Source organism: Rhinolophus sinicus, chromosome 4 (genome assembly GCF_057876585.1).
Source record: "Rhinolophus sinicus isolate RSI-liver-muscle chromosome 4, RSI-T2T, whole genome shotgun sequence".
Taxonomy (NCBI): Eukaryota; Metazoa; Chordata; class Mammalia; order Chiroptera; family Rhinolophidae; genus Rhinolophus; species Rhinolophus sinicus.
In genome coordinates this window covers 111,325,240-111,344,177 of record NC_142504.1, presented here as the reverse complement: position 1 = coordinate 111,344,177, position 18,938 = coordinate 111,325,240, and the positions used below count along the sequence as shown (strand labels likewise).

General features: G+C 35.3%; 1 long non-coding RNA gene across 1 annotated transcript in view; it reads right to left on the bottom strand.

Moving 5' to 3' along the window:
* The window catches only part of LOC141573128 (uncharacterized), a 215,594-nt gene that overhangs the window by 91,766 nt on the left and 104,890 nt on the right, over positions 1 to 18,938 (bottom strand). The window contains exon 6 of the long non-coding RNA XR_016021209.1: positions 15,254 to 15,336. This is a non-coding gene — a long non-coding RNA (uncharacterized LOC141573128). The remainder of the gene's footprint in view (positions 1 to 15,253; positions 15,337 to 18,938) is intronic.

Genomic DNA, 18,938 nt, shown 5'->3' with positions numbered 1-18,938 from the left:
AGAAAAATAATACATCTCACTGCATTTTTCTTGCCTGTGGACCAAAAGTCTTACCTTTCAAAAGGAAGAGAAACCAACCTTATAACACTGAGGACTAATGAAGAGAATAGGAAAAAAATGATTTCTGCTTCTGGGTGGGGAAAGGACACCATTTGGATGATATACTGTTACAGACACCCAACCATTAGGAGAGAGTCAGGAATATTGAAAAAGTCCCTCCTCCAGGACTCAGGAGGTGGCTAAGCCTGAGTACTGAACCGTGATACCAGGGAGCCTCTTTATCCCATTCCACCAAACGATTAATATTAATAGAAAGCACCGAGAAACAAACAACAACATTCTATGCTCAGAGAGAGACAAGAGCCTGGAGAGAAATCTCTCTGAGCTGTAGGCACAAAGGAGTGGCCGAAGGCTGAGACTGAAGGAGATAACAGGAAAAATCCTGTGATAATAACTCCTCCCTAATAATGAGGTTATGTGAGAAGAATTGGAAGCCTGTGGTTCATTACTGGAAACCATCATAACAACACACTTCAAATCCAGCTCAGCTCCTGATTAGATAGACTCAAATCCCCACTCCGACTCCCTTCAAAGGCATAGCAAAAAAAAAGACATGTTCATTTCCAGGAATAAATACACATACTCTCTGTGTGTCCATCAACAATTTTCAGAAAGACACAAAAGCAAGGAAGAAAATAAAAATGAAAATCTACTGTCAATAGACAAAATTATCAACAGGACATGACTCAGATGTGACCCAGATGCTGGAACGATCAGCCAGGCAATTTAAAATAACTATGACTAATACGTTAAAGGCACTAGTGAGAAAGACAGAAAACTTGTAAGAACATATGGAGAATTTCACCAGTGAGATGGAAAGAGGTAACTGGATAGTAGATGGAAATGTTAGATTAAAAAAAAACAAAAAACACACACAAAAAACCACAAATTGCTATGAGAAATGAAGAATACCATTGCTAGGCTCATCAATACACTCTTATTAGACTGAAAGCTTTCAGGTCAATCATTGCTGTTATTCATATTCCAGTCTAAGGTGGTCAGCACAGTGTCTGTTTCATGAATAGATTTATTATTTTTCAATTTTTTATATGTATTATAAGATTTTAAGTGATCTTTTTAAACCAGATTTATTGAGGAAAATTTACATATCATAAAAGTCATCTATTTCAAGTATACACAAAGCTTTCTTTGTTTGTCAATTTACAGAGCTGTGTAACTAACACCAAAATCAATTTTAGAATATTTCTATTACCCTTCAAAGATCCTTCAGATCCATGTGCAGTCAATCCCCTATCATCTATCTGCCTGTCTATCATCACTCTATCTATCTAGCTACCTAGGTACCTACATATCTTTGTTTTAACAAACTATTTATTTAGTCATTAGTCATTTATTCTATCGTGCACATACTATGTAAGGCACTCACCATATCACTCTTGACTTTTTGACTATTGACTTATTTTAATATAATCTCCCTGTTTCTACTCTGGCTCCATATGCAAACATGCGCACACACACAGACACACACTTTTTTTTCCTAAATATATTATAGATGGAATCAAATTGAGAGAGTTAATCACAAAAACAATGTCTGCACACCTAAGCGTACTATGGAAAGAAGTATAGAGTCTCATGCAGAATAACTCAAATGCCTGCTATTTAGAGAGACAGAGGTAGAGGAAACAGGGAATCTTAGGAAAGAAAAGCTGAACCCATTTGAAGACTGTTTTATATAGATCAGAAATCTTCATAAGCTACTGTAGCAAGGATAAAAAAATAAGCATAAACACAACAAATATTAAAGCAATGAATAGCAGGGCTCAGCATTTAGGTCCTCTGGGTTTATCCTGCTCAAGGACACTACTTGCCTGAAAAGATGGGCATTCAAGTTTACTTTTAGGTGTGACAGATGGAGACAGGCTTAAGGATAAACAAAGCATGTTTGAGAGCATGCTAAGTTTGTAAACTGGCCACAGATGTGCTCTGTTGCGCTGTGCTAAGTCCACCAAAGATAAAACTGGTTGGCAGAGAAATTCTCGTCCACACAGCTTCCAAGTGCTGTCCACGTTCATCCTTACACAGAAGTACATTCCCTGTGAGGGGGCAAATATCAAGGGAAGAAGGTGTTTTCCTGAGTCTGGAATAAAAGCAGAAAGAGGATCACAAAATCTTAGCCTATACCTCAAATAAAAAAGAAACACAAAAATAATCAAATGTGGAAATATTTGCCTTTGCTTAAGAATTTTCAATGTAGAGAAAATTGCTTTTCAGAATCTCCCATGAATCCAGGTTAGTCTTCCTCTTTAATTGTCCAAACTGGCAATAAAAATTCACTTAATGCAGTCCTCAAATCTCAGATCTAAGGAATACGAGTCTTATATCATCTCTAAAAAGTGAAATAATCTAAAATGAAGCCACATACAATATTTACGAGAAAGTGTAGGTTGAAATGTATTTGCAGTAGTTCAAAATAAATAAAAGAAAACTATGAAGCCCAACTGAATCTGCAAAATAGGAAAGGAGCAAAAGTAGCATTAAAAATAAAGTGCTTCTTTCTAAAAATATACTTATTTCTGAAAAAGAAAAAAAAAATTACATGCAGTATTTATAGGAGCTCCAAAGTAAATGAGAAGTGATTTTTACAGTATACGTGATTCAAAATTAAGATGAATGGAGAACAGTTGAAAGAAAAATGAAGCTGTCCATTAAGAAATAATGTAGTAGAATTTATGTCCAAATAAACATTTTTAGTAACATAAGAGACAAGTAACCAAGTAACTAAATTAGGAACACTTCATTTAGTAGAGTGTCACAATTTTCACACAGAGTAAAATGAGAAGATGAGCGAACAACTAAAATCCACCAAATTTTTGAGAAAAAACTAACACACCATGTAATGAGGTGCAAATATCAACAACCGAGACAGCCAACACCTAAAGAAATAGTTGCTAGCGCACACAGATCACTCTTAAGTACTTTGCAACACCTCCCAAGAGCTGTGTAACATCCACAGGAATTACATATAAAATGTCATCGAAAGGTGTGAGTGATAATGTAAACAAATGCAAAGACATGCATGTTTCTGGATGGGAAGACTTCGGATTGTAAAGAGGTCAATTCTGTTTAAATAAACCAAGCAAAATTAGACGACCCAAAAGATTTTACAAGTAACTCAATAAGCTTACACTAAAATTCACTGGAAAGATATAATGAGCATTAATAACTATGAAAGCTTCGTAAAGCAACATTTAAGGGAGAAAATCAAGTTAGTTAACTCAGAATACTTGTTCACAAAAATATAACAAAAGCATGTGTTCACACAGTTATGTATTTATGAAAACACTGCCAAAATTGGAGATAGAATCTCCCAAGCTGCGAGAGATGGAAAATCCTCTGTTGAAGAAGCGATTAGAGTTTTGTCTGGCAAGGGGCATGGAAGTAAAAGATGCATGTATCTCTGTGAAGAGAATCAATTGCATTTACTGTATGCAGGTGACTAAACATGGCTGAAACACTTTTAAAGACAATGGTTCATATAATACTTTTGTAAATTATAAAAGAGATGACACATTAAGTATACTCTTCTAGAGAAGTCTATTTTATTTTCTAGAATAGGGAGAGTTCAGAGAGCTACATAGGGAACATAATCATAAATATTAAGCCAAAAGTTTATATGTTTAACTTTTCTGCCCTGAAACACACAAGGCACATTTCCCACATTATTAAGGTCAATTGAGTTTCTGTGTTCCAGGAAGAAGATGGAGGACATTGCTACATAATGAATGAATGAGGAGCTTTTGCTTTCATCATCTATCTTCTTTTCAGATGTTTTTGTTTTACTTTTAGCAGCTCTATACTCATTTGTTGTCTACAAATGTCCCTCTTCACCCTCTTAACTGGGAACGATTTTACAGTGCTCTATATAGACACCTAGGGTTTCATACTCTAAAGATATTTTTCATTCACGATTTCTGTCTCAATCCTGCTAGGTCACCAGCTACCTAATATGAATTTTAACTCAGTTAATTAACTAGTTTCTTGCCAATCATTCTAAAAATAACCATTCTGAGTTAACATGTTTTAAAGATTGAATGAGATAACATAAGCAGAAATTGCAAACTATAAATAAAAATAAAAATAAAAATAATAATAATAATATTAAATAACATTTATTTTCTGCTTACCACCTACTTTAATTTTCACAATCAAATAAATAATTATTGCTATTTTATAGATAAAGAAACAGATGCTCAGAGATGTTTGCAAACGTGAGTGGGATTGTGTGGTGAAACAAATGCCTACATTTGACACTAAGATCTAATAATTTGGATGTAAAATATTAGCATAAATATTCAGATATTTTAGCCAGTGAGTAAGATATTTTGAGTTAAGCAAAATTTCTTCTTGCCCTCCAAGTTATGTTTCACTGCAGGGAAAAAAAAAAAAAAAAAAAAAAAAAATTCACCTATCCAGAGGGGAAGAAAAAAAAAGAGTGAAAGAAGCTAGGGCAAGGAAAATCATTACTATTTCCATAATGTTAGAAATAATGCTATGTTTAATTGTCACTTGCCTCATATGAACTTACCCCCTTGAATTGATATGTGTTAATTATAAAATTAAAAACTTTAGGGCAATATATTCTATAAATGCTTGACAACCATTAAAATTTTATTGCATCGAGTTCATTAAGCAAAGCCTATCAGACTGAGTTTACTGTCAATTTTAACTTGTTCAAGTGTTTCAATTACACATCCATTTTGAACTGTAATAAGCTGGCTGATAAATGACAATGGTTAACAACTGCTATTAAAACTACCCAGGGCAGAACTCCATAAATGTAGACAATTAGAGTAACAAACGAGAGTAGCAATATACTATCATCTTTATATTATTCAGTTGATTTAGTGCAGTATTTTAATTGTTCTATCTGAAAAAAACTTCTACATGATTTCACTGGTTTGGGTCATTGTTTTGGAACCAATTTCAGATCTGTTTTATTTCTAAAGAAGAATAATCAGATTTAAGATTTTGATGTCACAATGTTTCTGGAATCTCAGAACAACTGTCACATGTTTTGTTCATCTAGGGAGTTAGTTTAACAGTACCCTCACTATTTATAATTAATAAAAACAAATGATATTTAGCTAATGGTAACGCAATCATTATGTTCTTTAGTTCTCACTAACAATTCATTTACAAGTACTTATAACTTGCTCAAAAATTGTTCATCATCCTCTACAAAGTTACATTCTCTGAGAATCAATCCAACTGAATCACTAAAATGAATTGAAAGAGTCTGGTGTTTTCTTCAGAGAAATTGCTCACACTTTAATATATGTCAGCTGTGATGAGGAATGATTTAAAATGTAGCCACTTTTGGAAGCTTCATTTTTGAAATAGTGATAAAAATTCAAGAAAAGACTCTTGAAATAGGACAGAACTCTGGGTATCAATAACTATTAAATGGAGAAAATCTGCACATCTATTTTGCTAAGAAAAATTCTTCCATGATACTTAAGTTTTAAACTAAAAGTTTAAAAGTTTTAAAAATATCTTGTTTGTAAAAAATTTCCTTAAAAAGTATATATATATATTTATATTTATATTAGATATTATATGTATGTATACACACACACATAACTATTTTGTCATGAACAGTGAGATAACAATATTAAATTCTTTTAAAGAAGGTTTGATACAAAAGAATCTCAGAATAATGGAAGCAAATCTAGAACAAGTTTTAAAAATCTCAACAAATTTCTCCAACCATTTAATATCATTGAGAATCTTCTGATAGTTGCTGAAGCTAGAACAATGCTTAAAATTATTCAAAACCTACTAGTTATTTTGTGGGATGAGGTTATAAACGTTTATGTAGTTTAAATCATATTGTGGTTTTTAATGTTTTAAATAGCTCCTGAGCTCAGTACTTTTGTACCTCGACTCATAAACCATCCACAAATGCTGAGAGCTTTATGGAACTTAAATTGTTTGAGATTTATCATCCTGAGATAAAATCTAACCAACTTTAGTTTAAATTGTATACAAACTCATCTATGTGCTTTTTGTTGTTGTTGTTAGTATTGTTTACATGTATTATCCCTGTAACTTCTAAACTCATGCAACAGCATTACTTATATATGTTATACTAATGTTTATTCCATGTATTTACATTAAGAGACGTGAAAGAAAAACAGAACAAATTATTCCTAACTTAAAAATGAGTAGCATTGGAAAATAGACAAAATAATTAAATATTACGAAGACTATGTATCAGCTAAAATGATACAAAAGACAGCGTACTGAATGATACATTGTTAATTATAGTTTCATTAAAATCAGAAATAAAATTCACTAGAGATTTTCAATATTATCTTGAGGTCCTAGGTAACGCAATAAGGTAAGAAAAGTGAAATGTTCAGCAAAATAAATTTAGCTGCATGTTATGATTATAAATTTAGAAAAGACTGTCACAAACACATAATGATACACTACATATTTTTAATTAGCTGAAGACTAGATGCATATATAGAAACCAATATTTTTAATACTTTAGGGAAACCATTTTGAATTTCAAATTAAAAGTAAATTTTATGTTCAACGTCACTAATTATCAGAGAAATGCAAATAAAAACCACAATGAGGTATCACCTCACCCCAGTCTGAATGGCTATCATCAACAAGACAACTAGTAACAAGTGTTGGAGAGGCTGTGGAGAAAAAGGAACCCTCATACACTGTTGGTGGGAATGCAGACTGGTGCAGCCATTTTGGAAGGCAGTGTGGAGGTTCCTCAAAAAATTATGAATAGAATTACCATATGACCCAGCAATCCCTCTCCTGGGTATTTACCCCAAAAAATCTGAAAACATTTATCCATAAAGAAATGTGTGCTCCAATGTTCATTGCAGCTTTATTTACGGTGGCCAAGACATGGAAACAACCAAAATGTCCTTTGATAGATGAATGGATAAAGAAGTTGTGGTATATATACACAATGGAATACTATGTGGCGGTAAGAAAAGATGAAATAGGACCATTTGTGACAACATGGATGGATCTTGAGAGTATGATGCTGAGTGAAATAAGTCAGACAGAAAAAGTCAAGAACCACATGATTTCATTGATGTGTGGTATATAAAACTGTAAACATCCTGCAGCCTGGCTCTCACCTCTTTAGGTCGTGCGCTGGAGGAACTCACAGTCTAATTGCTTGCTAGGCTTGGATTTCTTTGTGGGCAAGAGCCATGAATTCTCTCCTCAGCGTCCCTGTGCCTGGAGGAGTTCTGGCACAGATGTGGCATCCTAGCATCTGTTGACTGTCCATCTTTCCGACTGCCCACACAGCCCCCTTACCCTCTGTGGGGATAGTGAGAGGCTCAAACCAAGCTGTCCCCCTGTGACACTCCGAGCTGCGTGCACACACATCTCCTGCAAGCAGTGCATCCATTAGAAGTAGACCTGTGCGGATGGGCTGTGCATCCTCCTGGCTATGGAAAGTTCAGCAGAGGGCAAATGTTCGTGGAGGTGGGATCTAAACAGAGCATGTCCATCCTGAAAGGATGCAGGCAGGGCAGGTTGCGCTCTAGCGGGACTGACCTTGGCAAGAAGAGGCTGACAAAGCCTCAGCCATGCTTGCTTTTAGATATGCAGCTAATTTGGAGTCCAATGCTAACTCAGCGTGATGGGCTCAAGTGTCTGTAGTGCTCCTACGGCCAGCTCAAACCCACCGCACTCGCCCAGCAAGGCAGGTTCATCCCCACATACCACACGACCAACTTGGTGAGAACTCCAAGCAGGGATAAGAGTGTTTAATTGTACCAAGCAGATGTCAGTCAGGATCCTTGGCTGGATTTTAACTCTTTCCTTGGAGGGTCAGAGGCTGAATCCAAGCACAGAGGCTCCCTGGGGGAGGGACACCAGCATTCACACTGTCCAGGTTTCTCACCAAGAAACTGCTGTGGGAGAACCAAAGTCACCTGATGCTGACCCAGCGCAGGGTGGGGTTGTCTCTGCACAAGAAATCAACAGAGGGGCAGGGGAAACAAAGGTATGTAGAATTCTAACATCATTGTATGGAGCAAACAGAAATTATTTTGTTCTCGATTTTGAGAATTAGAGAAGTGGAGATTTGCTTGTATGTGCTTGTAGAAAGAAAATTAAACAGTACAGAAAAATATAAAATAAAGTATGTTTCCTCTCCCATCTTCTACCTCTAGTCCTTCGTCCCAAACAGTAACCACAGTTAACAGTATTGTTTATCTGTCCATGGGTTGGGGAGGGGGGGGAAGAAATTAATTCACACTTAAATTTACAAATGAGATCACATCATTTATACCTTACTATTTTCACAGAATAATGTAGCTTAGATCCTGTTGTCACATACAGATCTTTCTCATTTTTAATGTCTATATAGAACTCCATTCTATGGATGTACCATAAATTATCTAGCCGGTCCCTAACTGATGTATATGTGTATGTATGTATATATATATATATATATATATATATATATATATATATATATATATATATATATATATATATATATATGCATATTTAATTTTTACCATTATAAACAAGGTTATACTTATGCATTCATGTATTTATAAGGAAAAATTCTACAAATGGACTTCTCCGGTCAAAGGATATATGTTCCTTTAAATTTTTGATAGCTATTGCCAAATTGTGCCAACTTACTCTCCAAGCAACATTATGCACAAGTGCCTGTTTCTACATATCTTCATCAGTGCAGAGTATTATTGAATTTTAAATTTTTTTACCAATGTTGTAGACAAAAAATTGTATCAGCTTTGATTTTAATGACTTTGTTATGTGTGGTTGAATATTTTTCTATTATTGAGTGAAATTCACATAACAAAATTAACCATTTTAAAACAAAAAACAAACACAAAACAAACCAACAGAAACAACAAACAAATAAATAAAATAAAACTGAAAACAACAAAAGGACAAGACAAAAAAATGAAGAAACAAAAACTCATAGACACAGACAATAGTTTAGTGGTTACCAGAGGGTAAGGGGGGAGTGGGCTCTAGAAGAGGGTAAAGGGGATCAAATATATGGTGATGGCAGGAGAACTGACTCTGGGTGGTGAACACACAATGTGAAATATAGATGATGTATTACAGAATTGTACACCTGAAATCTATGTAACTATAGTAACAATTGCCACCCCCAATTTTTTTTAAAAAAGTACATTTTCATGAAAATGGGAAAATATATATAAAAATAGTCCTGAATAAATTAAATAGGAAAAGCACAGATCTTCTATGAAGAAAAAAACAAGCCTGTGACTAGGTAAATCTCAGAAGAGAAACAAGAGAAGAGTTTATCAAAATAAATAATACAATACATATACAGATATAGGCTTAGCCCCATTAAATAATACAGAATTAAAATAAAAATGATATTACATTTTTACCTACCAGTTTGGCAAAATTAAAAAAAAATAATAATGATAACTACCCTTGACAAAAATATGGAGCAACAAAAAGCAATCAGGAAATTCTACACGGAAAAATTTTCTGAAATAAATAAAACTACTAGACTATAACAATATGAATTGAAGAATATAGATTGCAAATTTCAATGGAAGCCATTTGTAATCCATTCTATTATTTTTATATAATTTACTGAAGTTTAGAAATTGTTGGTCATTTTCCTTTGATGTGGTTGTCAATAATTAAATGATGTCCCTTTCTGAGCCTTGATTTGACATAAAGAACTGCAGCATAGCTTTCAATAGCTTCCTTCTTATTAAGCATCAAGAGGTACGTGGCAGTGTGTGCTTTGCTGCATCAGAACAGCTGGGCTTACTGTCCCAGCATCCCACAGGCCAACACACACACCAACCTGCACTGTTTTCATGTGTTCTGGTCCTAGAGAGCTTGAGCCATTGACACCCTGGGGGTGCCTGGGCCATGGTCCACTCAAGAGCCACCAGGGACTCACATATCCAATCAATGTTGGCCCATCACCTGCCTACTGAACGTGAACCGACAACAAGGGCCTCCATTAAATGATTCATATTCTCAAGTAGGAAAATACTGTCTTATCAGCAGTATGGTTTATAGTGACAAACCTTCTCTGCATTTGTGCTGAGCGAATAGTCACATTTGAAGAACGTTTTCGAATTTTTATAATCACGCCTGGGTCTCTATCAAATAAGTCATGCTAAGTCAGGAGGATGATTTATCGATGGCTATCATGTCATCCTATGACAATTAGCCTACACTACCAAGTTTATATTAGAACTTCATTTCACTACTTAGTTTTATTGCTTACTGGATACCAATGGATAGAGAATGTTGAGCAGGTTTCTCCATTCTGATCACCCATTCAACGAAAACAAGACAATGCATTTCAGTATAAGGTTTTCTTTTCTTACATTATGAAATACCATCCAAATATCCTTTTGATGGTATCCATTTAGCATCACAATAGTAAGAGATTTGGAGCTGTTCTCTAGACCAGAAGTTCCCATCTAGGTTTCTTAAACATTGACTATGCAAACCACAGGGCAGTTAGGCCAGACTTAAAGTGGACACAAAAAGCCTTGTCACCGACACCAGGATGCTATGAAAATGTTACCATTATCTCTGTGTGCCATGACGCAAAGTGGCCAGGTATTTCCACCTTTGACTTGATCACAGGATACATTACCAAGCTACAAGATAAAACGTTTCCCTGAATGGCATAGTCTCGTTTTCATGGTACAGTTACTTTTGTTTCTTTTAATGACTAAATTAGTTCCACTGCATTGTGATTTAATCCTTGATTAACAACAAATCAGCAAAAATTAATATTTTAATCATGCAAACCCACCCTATGATGATTAGAGGAAACTTCTAATATCATTAGAAGCCACTTAAGTTCATAACCACATCAAATGATTACAGATAACTCTTAAATCACTGATTTTTCTCTTTGAAAAATAAAAATAAGCAGCGCTGGATAATTCAGTTACATTTAGATATTATTACTGGGTGCCTCAATCTTTGCTATTATGCATATAAAGAGGAAGAAATCCTCTTGCCTTCAAAAGCCTGGTAATTGAATTAAGAAAAGACATAAACTCAAGAAATGTAATTATATTACTTTGTTGCTGGGTAAAGTGAACAAAAAAAATAGATATTAAAAATGCAATATTCATTCGGTAAATCTCTAAAGGGAGTTATCTGAAAAGTATATAGTGAAAATAAAATGTACAGACTGTAATTTGGCATCTTTTTTGTAATTTAAATAGGTTTATTCTTTCAGGTACATAACAAATGATTATAGAGGCTAATGAGAACTTAGAAATACCTTTGGAGACTGCTGCCTCCTAAAAGCATTTTCCCTTCTTCCCGCATGCATGGCTAGACCGCATCGCCCAGCCTTTCTGCAGTTCGGCATTTGACTTCCGTAGAACTAGGTCATCAACAGTGGGGTTCCCGACAAAACCCATAGAATTTCTCAAACACCCTTGCCCCTGCTCTTTTCGTGCTTTGCGCAGGTTAGAACTGTGATGACTCTAGAAGCCTCAGAAATAACCAGTTGAAAATGGCAAGGACAACATGGGCCTGGGTTCCTGAATGACCTGATTGAGAAGACCCTCTCTTAATGACTGGCACCCATCCAGGACTGGTATAGGAGCACGAAATAACCTTGAGCGTTTGGCTTTTGAGGTCTGTTTATTATAACTGGTTAGACTACCCTAAATAATACAGATATCCACACACACACCTGATAGTTTAACCCAATTTGGTTAAATTATTAAAGTCAATAAAATGAATGATGGAAGGTGCAGAGCCAAGCAGATGCTGTAGAGATTACCAGTGGGGGGTGGGAGGTGGGGGCAGTCTTGACTCCAATAGGATCAGGGAAAAGTTAACACTCAGACCAGGGCTACTCCGTGGGGATCAATAAAGCACTTTGGTGTAACTGCCCTTGTACAAGACGCTGTCAGCAGGTGTTAAGGGGTGGGGGTGCAAAAGTCTGTGTCTGGTAATCACTTCCACCACACAATTACAGCCTCTCCACTCCTCTCTTCTTTGGGAATGTTAGGATATATTTAATTATTCTCCTCATCCATGTTTATTGCAGTTCTCAAAAGAAGCTCCCAATGACTCTGTTGCTTTTGCTCAGAACCCATTAGCACCGCTCCCCTCGTGAAAGCCTTTCACTGTGACCCCTAAGACAGCCAATGCTTGTGCAGGCCCTCCCGGGATTGTCCTGTGGTCTGCAGTCTGGGAGGATTTGCTAGCAAGGGGGAGGCGTGGTGAACAGCGAGATGGGGAGGCTGGGGAGTGGACTTGAGGGTCACCAGTTAGCAACTTCCAAAAGTGTATTTAAAAGATCAGGGATAGATATGATATTTGTCTAGAAAAAAACTAAGAGCTATCTAGGAATTATACTATGTGTCCAGGGACATAACTATTAAAGATCTACAAGAGGTATCAAATTTTATGAATTTCAAATAACAATTAAAAAAATGTTTAATCCATTATGCTAAAAATACTGGATTATTTTTTATTCTATTTATACTTTAAAGATGAGTCAAAAAAGAAGCAAATAATACGCAGTAAAAAATGAAAGAAAAACTTTTACAGAGGTATAACTAACTATGCGTGTATATATTCAGAATTGAGTTGTCTGCTTTTACACGTTTTTTTCTTAATGTCTTCTCTATTTTAAACATATACTCACTTTTGTAACTAATTTTATCTCCATATGTTGTATTGCTTTTCTTAAAGAGAGCCCCTGATTTGCATGAGCTTCGGATCCCACAAAACCTAGATCTACCCCTGAATTTATGCCTTTATTTAGGATGTTAAAATTTAGCCATATTAATGCCTTAGGTTTCTTTTTTCTTTTCTTATTTCCAAATATTAATATTACTTTGTGTCTATATTGAAAGAGATGGAAAGCCCCAGTGAAAGAACCTGGAATTAACATTTGAAAAATGAGTCTTTTTTTTTTTTTTTTTTTTTCACTTCTTGAGTTTCAAAAGTAATACGGAAAATGTTTGCCCTCAGCATATTTTGAACTTTGGATACACAGATGTCTTTACGTAAAGGGCATTTTGTTTTTCCTCGGGTAAATGTGCATGGTCCAAAATGAATTATTTTATTGACATTATTTCAGTGTCCATAATAAGGAAACCATGATATTTTTACTCTCTCTCTCATTCACAAACTCTCACTAACTAACCGTTTACATTTGTCCCCTCTATATGGCCCTGGAGACACACAGTTGTATTTTCCAAATGGCTTTTTTCTTTTTTCTCTGAAGATAAAAAGCCCTCTTTGTGCAGGATATTCAAATCACCATGCCTATTGTTAAAAACAAACACAAAAACAAAAAAAACAGCTTGAAAGTGTTAATAACTCAGAAATGGGACAGTGCAGAAGGGGTGAGTATAGAAAAATATAAGAGATAGAGTGATCTGCCTAGGGCACTGAAACAGGAGCGAGACCAGGAGAACGGCTAAGTACCAGGATCACAGAGTATTTCAAAATAAAAAAGAAAAATAGCAATACCACTCATCAATGCATTTTTTTAAAAAAAAATCGAGTAGGATAAGATTTTCTTTGTGTTCATTTTTCCTAAAATACTTTAAGTGTGTAAAAAAAAGTGAAAGGGAGGCAAGAAAAAAATAAAGATTAGAACCACCTACTTGAGTTTCATTGTCTCAGTAAGTACATTCCCATCCAGTGAAATAGAAGAAAAGTTCCATAGTAGAGTAAGAATGCATCTAAGACAAGTTAAATTCTTGCCATTAGTCATAAACATCAGTCTATCCGCACCATCACACACACACACACACAAACACACACACACACACACAACTTATAAAAACAGCATATTATGAAAACATATTGTAATATGCTCAATTTTAAAACAATTGTGGGAAGGTTTGGCATTTGCAGCTCCAGATCAAGGAAGGAGGCTGCAAGCACTTCCTGAGCATTATGTGTTTAACTGTAATGCTGAAGATGGATGATGCTGGGTGGGATCAACAGACACATTTCTCCTGCACGTGGAGAACACAGAATATGGAATGGCCTGGTACCATATCATCAGCACTGAGTCTGTCCTCCCCACGGCTCATCTGTGCACCCCCAAGACAACACTGGCAGTGGCAGAAATATTTCTTCTTCTTCTTTTTTCTTTTTCTTTTTTTTTTTTTTTTTGATTCTACACCAGAACAAGAGAGGAGGTCTCAGTGGTGATGATGATGATGATATTTTTATACACTGAGATGAGCTAACATTTCATTTCGTTTGCTCATAATCGACAATAGTATATCTCCTTAAGCCTCAAAAACATGTCTTATTTCTCTTATTTAACATTTTGCAATGATGAACTAGCCCCCCTCTATGACACTGGTACATATTAGTGGGTTGGAAATATAATTTCTGATAGGTCTAAATACTCTAAAACATAAATGCATTTATAAGGGGCATCTGTACACAGATCGCAATTATTATACTAATGGCATTAAAATACTTAATTGATAAAATACACAGTGAAATCATCAAAGCTCATTTAGCTGTTCATTTCAACAAACTCCTATTTCAGAGCTTCACAAAAACACTATGAAAAATATACACGTATAATATTATTGATCATTAGAGCACCTGACTTCCCTTCCCAACCTATTAGTAAACAGTAGCAGAAACCAATGATGAAAAACAGAGATAAACCAACAACAAACAAAAGACTGTTGATGAATCATGATGACAATAAACTTTGAGTAATAAACTTTTTTTCTACAGATCGTATCAAACACACAGACTATTTAAACCGTGACTAGGAAGGAGGATGATCTTTCAAAACAGCCAAGATAAATTAGCAATGTCTTTTTAAAATTAAATACCTTTGGATACTGTTCATTCACTTCAAAGTTCTTTAACCCAGAATCAGTGTACCTCCTGATACAGGAGGCAGAAATCTGTGCATAGGCACCCATGGCTACCATCACTTCTTAATGGAACGTGGAACTCAAAAAAAGTTTAGAGTCAACGATAGTGCTATTCAAAATATGTTAAACGTTGTTGACTTAGGACATTATTCCAAAGCTAATATAAGAGCCACAAAACAAAGCGTTGCACTGCATCATATTCAAACATTTTCTTTCACAAGACTATACTTTCACTTGCCTGATTTCAGATCCCTTTTTTTCACATAAAACATGATGGTGTAACAGAAAGAGCATAAACTCACCAGACAGCCTGGGTTTTGAATTCCTGTTCTGCTTGATGAATGAGAGCATGTCATTTAGGGTCTCAGAACTCTGGTTTCGTCATCTGAGGAAAAGTAAACAATATAGACATTAAAGGTTTTCCATGAGGAACGTATTAGACATTAATGGAGTAGGAATGTACTTGGCCCACAATAAGCACTACATAAAAATGAGTTTTTCTTAATCTCTTCCAACAAGGAAATCCACATTTATATAAAAAAGCACTCCATCACTAAGTATATTAAGGAACATAAGGAGATAATTAAGAAAATATTTTATGAAATATCCTGAGGAATGCAATATTTTTAGAATACATTTACATAGTAACACCTTTAACCCCCATAAATTACCAAGTTTAAAAGAAGACACTCATTTCCTTGTATATGTTTAGATGGTTTAGAGTTTGTCTGGCTTCAAAGAATATTATGGTAATACCACAGCAGACTGGCACACAAAGATGGCAATAACGGAGTTTTGTTTTTCTCTCTGTGTCATAGAGGGATGTGAGGTCCATCTGACTGTTTCTCACTTGGCTTCAGCGCTGTAGCAGGAAAGGACAGTTAGAACTAAGAGAGAATGGGAATGTTGATTGAGAAGATACATATTTTTACCAGAAGGCATTGTTTTAATATTATATCTTACCTACAACATTATTTGTAGAATTTGCTTATTCAATCTTATGTACACGGACCATGTAATAAACTAATGAGCTATAACAATGTAGAAGAAAAACAAGATGCAAATTGATCTAACTTTTACAAAGTTCCTGAACTTAAATTTGACAACAGTATGTTGTTGAACTTGGAAGGGGAAAAGAAAAGCCTATACATAGGCAGAACCATTCTCAGACATAGTTCCGAGGTATTGAGAGAATGAAGTCTGAGGCACAGAGAAAAAGAAACAGAGGGAATGTAGCAGCCAAGACATAATTAGGACCAGCTTGGAAAATATTTTTCATACAACTCTTCCACTGTTCTTGATGACTTTGCTTTTGGTTGTAATTTTAAAGATTTTCTTTGAGTTTTTTTGTTGTTGTTGTTAGTTTTTTTTGTTTTTTTTTTTCCTAAATCATTTTACTTTGGGGAAAAAAAAAAAAAAGTCGAAGAAAGAGCAAATGAAATGAAAAATGAGAAACATCCGCCATGCTCTCTGCACTGTAATTTGTTCTGGGATTTCACTTTCTTTAGAAATGACCCTTTAGTCAAGGATTCATTTATTCCTCTCAGCTAACTTTAAGTAATTTTCTGCATTTCATGGAGACAGATCTGAAAATGTAAGCATTTCTTCACACTGATAGTAACATATACCTGATGATTCAGGTTCCCCCTCCACCATTTAAATCTCCTAATAAAAGGAAGATACTCAAGATAATAAATTAGCATGTGTGAAGCCCAGGTTTATTCTATTAACACTGTATTCCAGTATTGCCAACTAGTTAAATTAGAGGGGGCTATTAAAGAATCTATTATTTTCCAAAATATTATTTGATAAACTTCAAAGTCATTTTCCCATGATGTGGCCCAGGATTTTTAGACGTTGGAGATAGTTTAGAGCAAAAATGGTGTAGAAATAAGGAATAAAATGAACTTTATGCTGTTTGACTGTCTGTATATTCTTTTTCTGGTGGGTGATCTCATATGTATAAGGTTCTGCTTTCATCTTAAAACTGAACTCCAACTAAGTGTTAAAGAAAGATGAAACAGATATTTGATCTCATTCTTTGATCGCCTAAGATTTGAAACAAGCATGTAAGTGTCAGAGAGAAACGCCACAAGTCATAAATCAGATAAGATGGCAGTGGTAGCAGCAGCATCATTTTGAACTGTTCCAAAGAAGGCCTTCCACAAATGTATATAGATCAAAAAGAATAACAATATATAGTACCTAACCCACAGCCAACACAATACCGCAAAATGACATACCAGACATATTCACAAACTCTAAACTGTGAGGTGTGCGTGTCTGGTGGGGAGAGATGGGTAGTGTGAAACCACTAATAGAAGCCAGCCCATGCCATTACGGCAACTATGGTAGAGGAAGTGGAGAGCCAACAAATGGATTCATGAACTAGAGAACCAAGAAAACAAATAGTCAAAGCAAGTACCCCAAATTAAGGAGCTCCTACCTCAGCTTGAAATTCCAGCTAGGCATTCTGGGAACAGCAGGTAAAAGTGGGAGACGATGTCACTCTGCGTTTTGCTGGGAGTAAGGGGAAGCTTGGAAAGTTGGAATGGCATGGGTGCCATCTGAGTCCTGTGAATTTTGCATCCTCAGAACTCAAGCTTTCTTCTAAGGTAAAGCCTGAAACCAACCAACCAACCAACCAACCAACCAACCAACCAACCAACCAACCAACCAACCAACCAACAGAGACATTAAGTGCCAAAAAAGTGATGGCCCATGTAAAAGTGCAGTGAAAAACAAGAGAGACTATCTCAGAAGAGGCAAGTGTGTTTCTTTAACAATTAATGGCTTTCACTGATCCCACATTTCAGTTCAGCATTTCACTGTTAGAGTTGACATCATGAGAAACCTTTTATCCTTGAGGAAGATTTGTCTGGATAACCTATAATGGAAAAAGTCGCATCTTGCTCCTTGTTTTCTTTCTTTTTTGAACTACGTTTTAGTATGAGATAATTGTAAATTCACATGCAGTTGTAAGAAATCATACAGAGAGATTCCTTGTTCCTGTTATCCAGTTTTTCCCAACGGTGATACCTTGCAAATCTACCTTGCAAATCTAATATCACACAAAGGATACTGACATTAACAGAGTCAAATAAAGAACAGTTCCAACAACACAAAGGCCTTGTGTGGCCTTTTTATAGTGACATCCACTTGCAATCAACCCTACCTACTGCTTCTTACCTCCTATTCACCAATAATGTGTTCTTCATTCTAATTTTGTTATTTCAAGGATGTTGCATAAATGGCATCATAGAGAATGTATACTTTGGGGATTACCTTTCTTACTCAGCATAATTAACTACAGATTCTCCAGGTTGTGTGTATCAATAGTTCCTTACTTTTTATGAGGTGCAGTGTACCTTGACGCAGAGGGACTGCAGTGTCTCTAACCATTTGCCCGCTGAAGGACATCTGAGAAGTTTCCAGCTTTGGCTCTTACAAATAAGGCTGCTATAAATATCTGTTTATCAAAGTCTTATTTTTCACCAATGTCTTCATTTCTCTGGGATAAAAGCACACAGGTACAATTGTTAAGTAATATGATTGTTGCAAGTTTAGTTTTTTGTTGTTGTTGTTTTTTTTTGTTGTTGTTTTGTTGTTGTTGTTATGAAACTGACAGACTTTTTTGGAATGATTATACCATTTACACTCCCACCAGCAATGTATGAATCATTTAGTTCCTCTCCTCCTGTGTCAGCATATAGTTTGTCCCTATTTTTCCTTTTTTTAATTTTAGCCATTCTATTTGATATGTAGCAATATCTTAATATGGTTTTAGTTTCCATTTCCCTAATGGCTAATGGTGATGTAAAGATTTTCATGTGCTTATTTGATATCTGTGTATTTTATCTGGTGAAATTTCACCACTGACTGGGTGTTTGATGTCATTAAGGAATTAATGTTAATTTTATGTGATATAAGTTATTGGGTAATATAAGAACAAGTATATTTAAGATACACATGGTAAAATATTTGAGA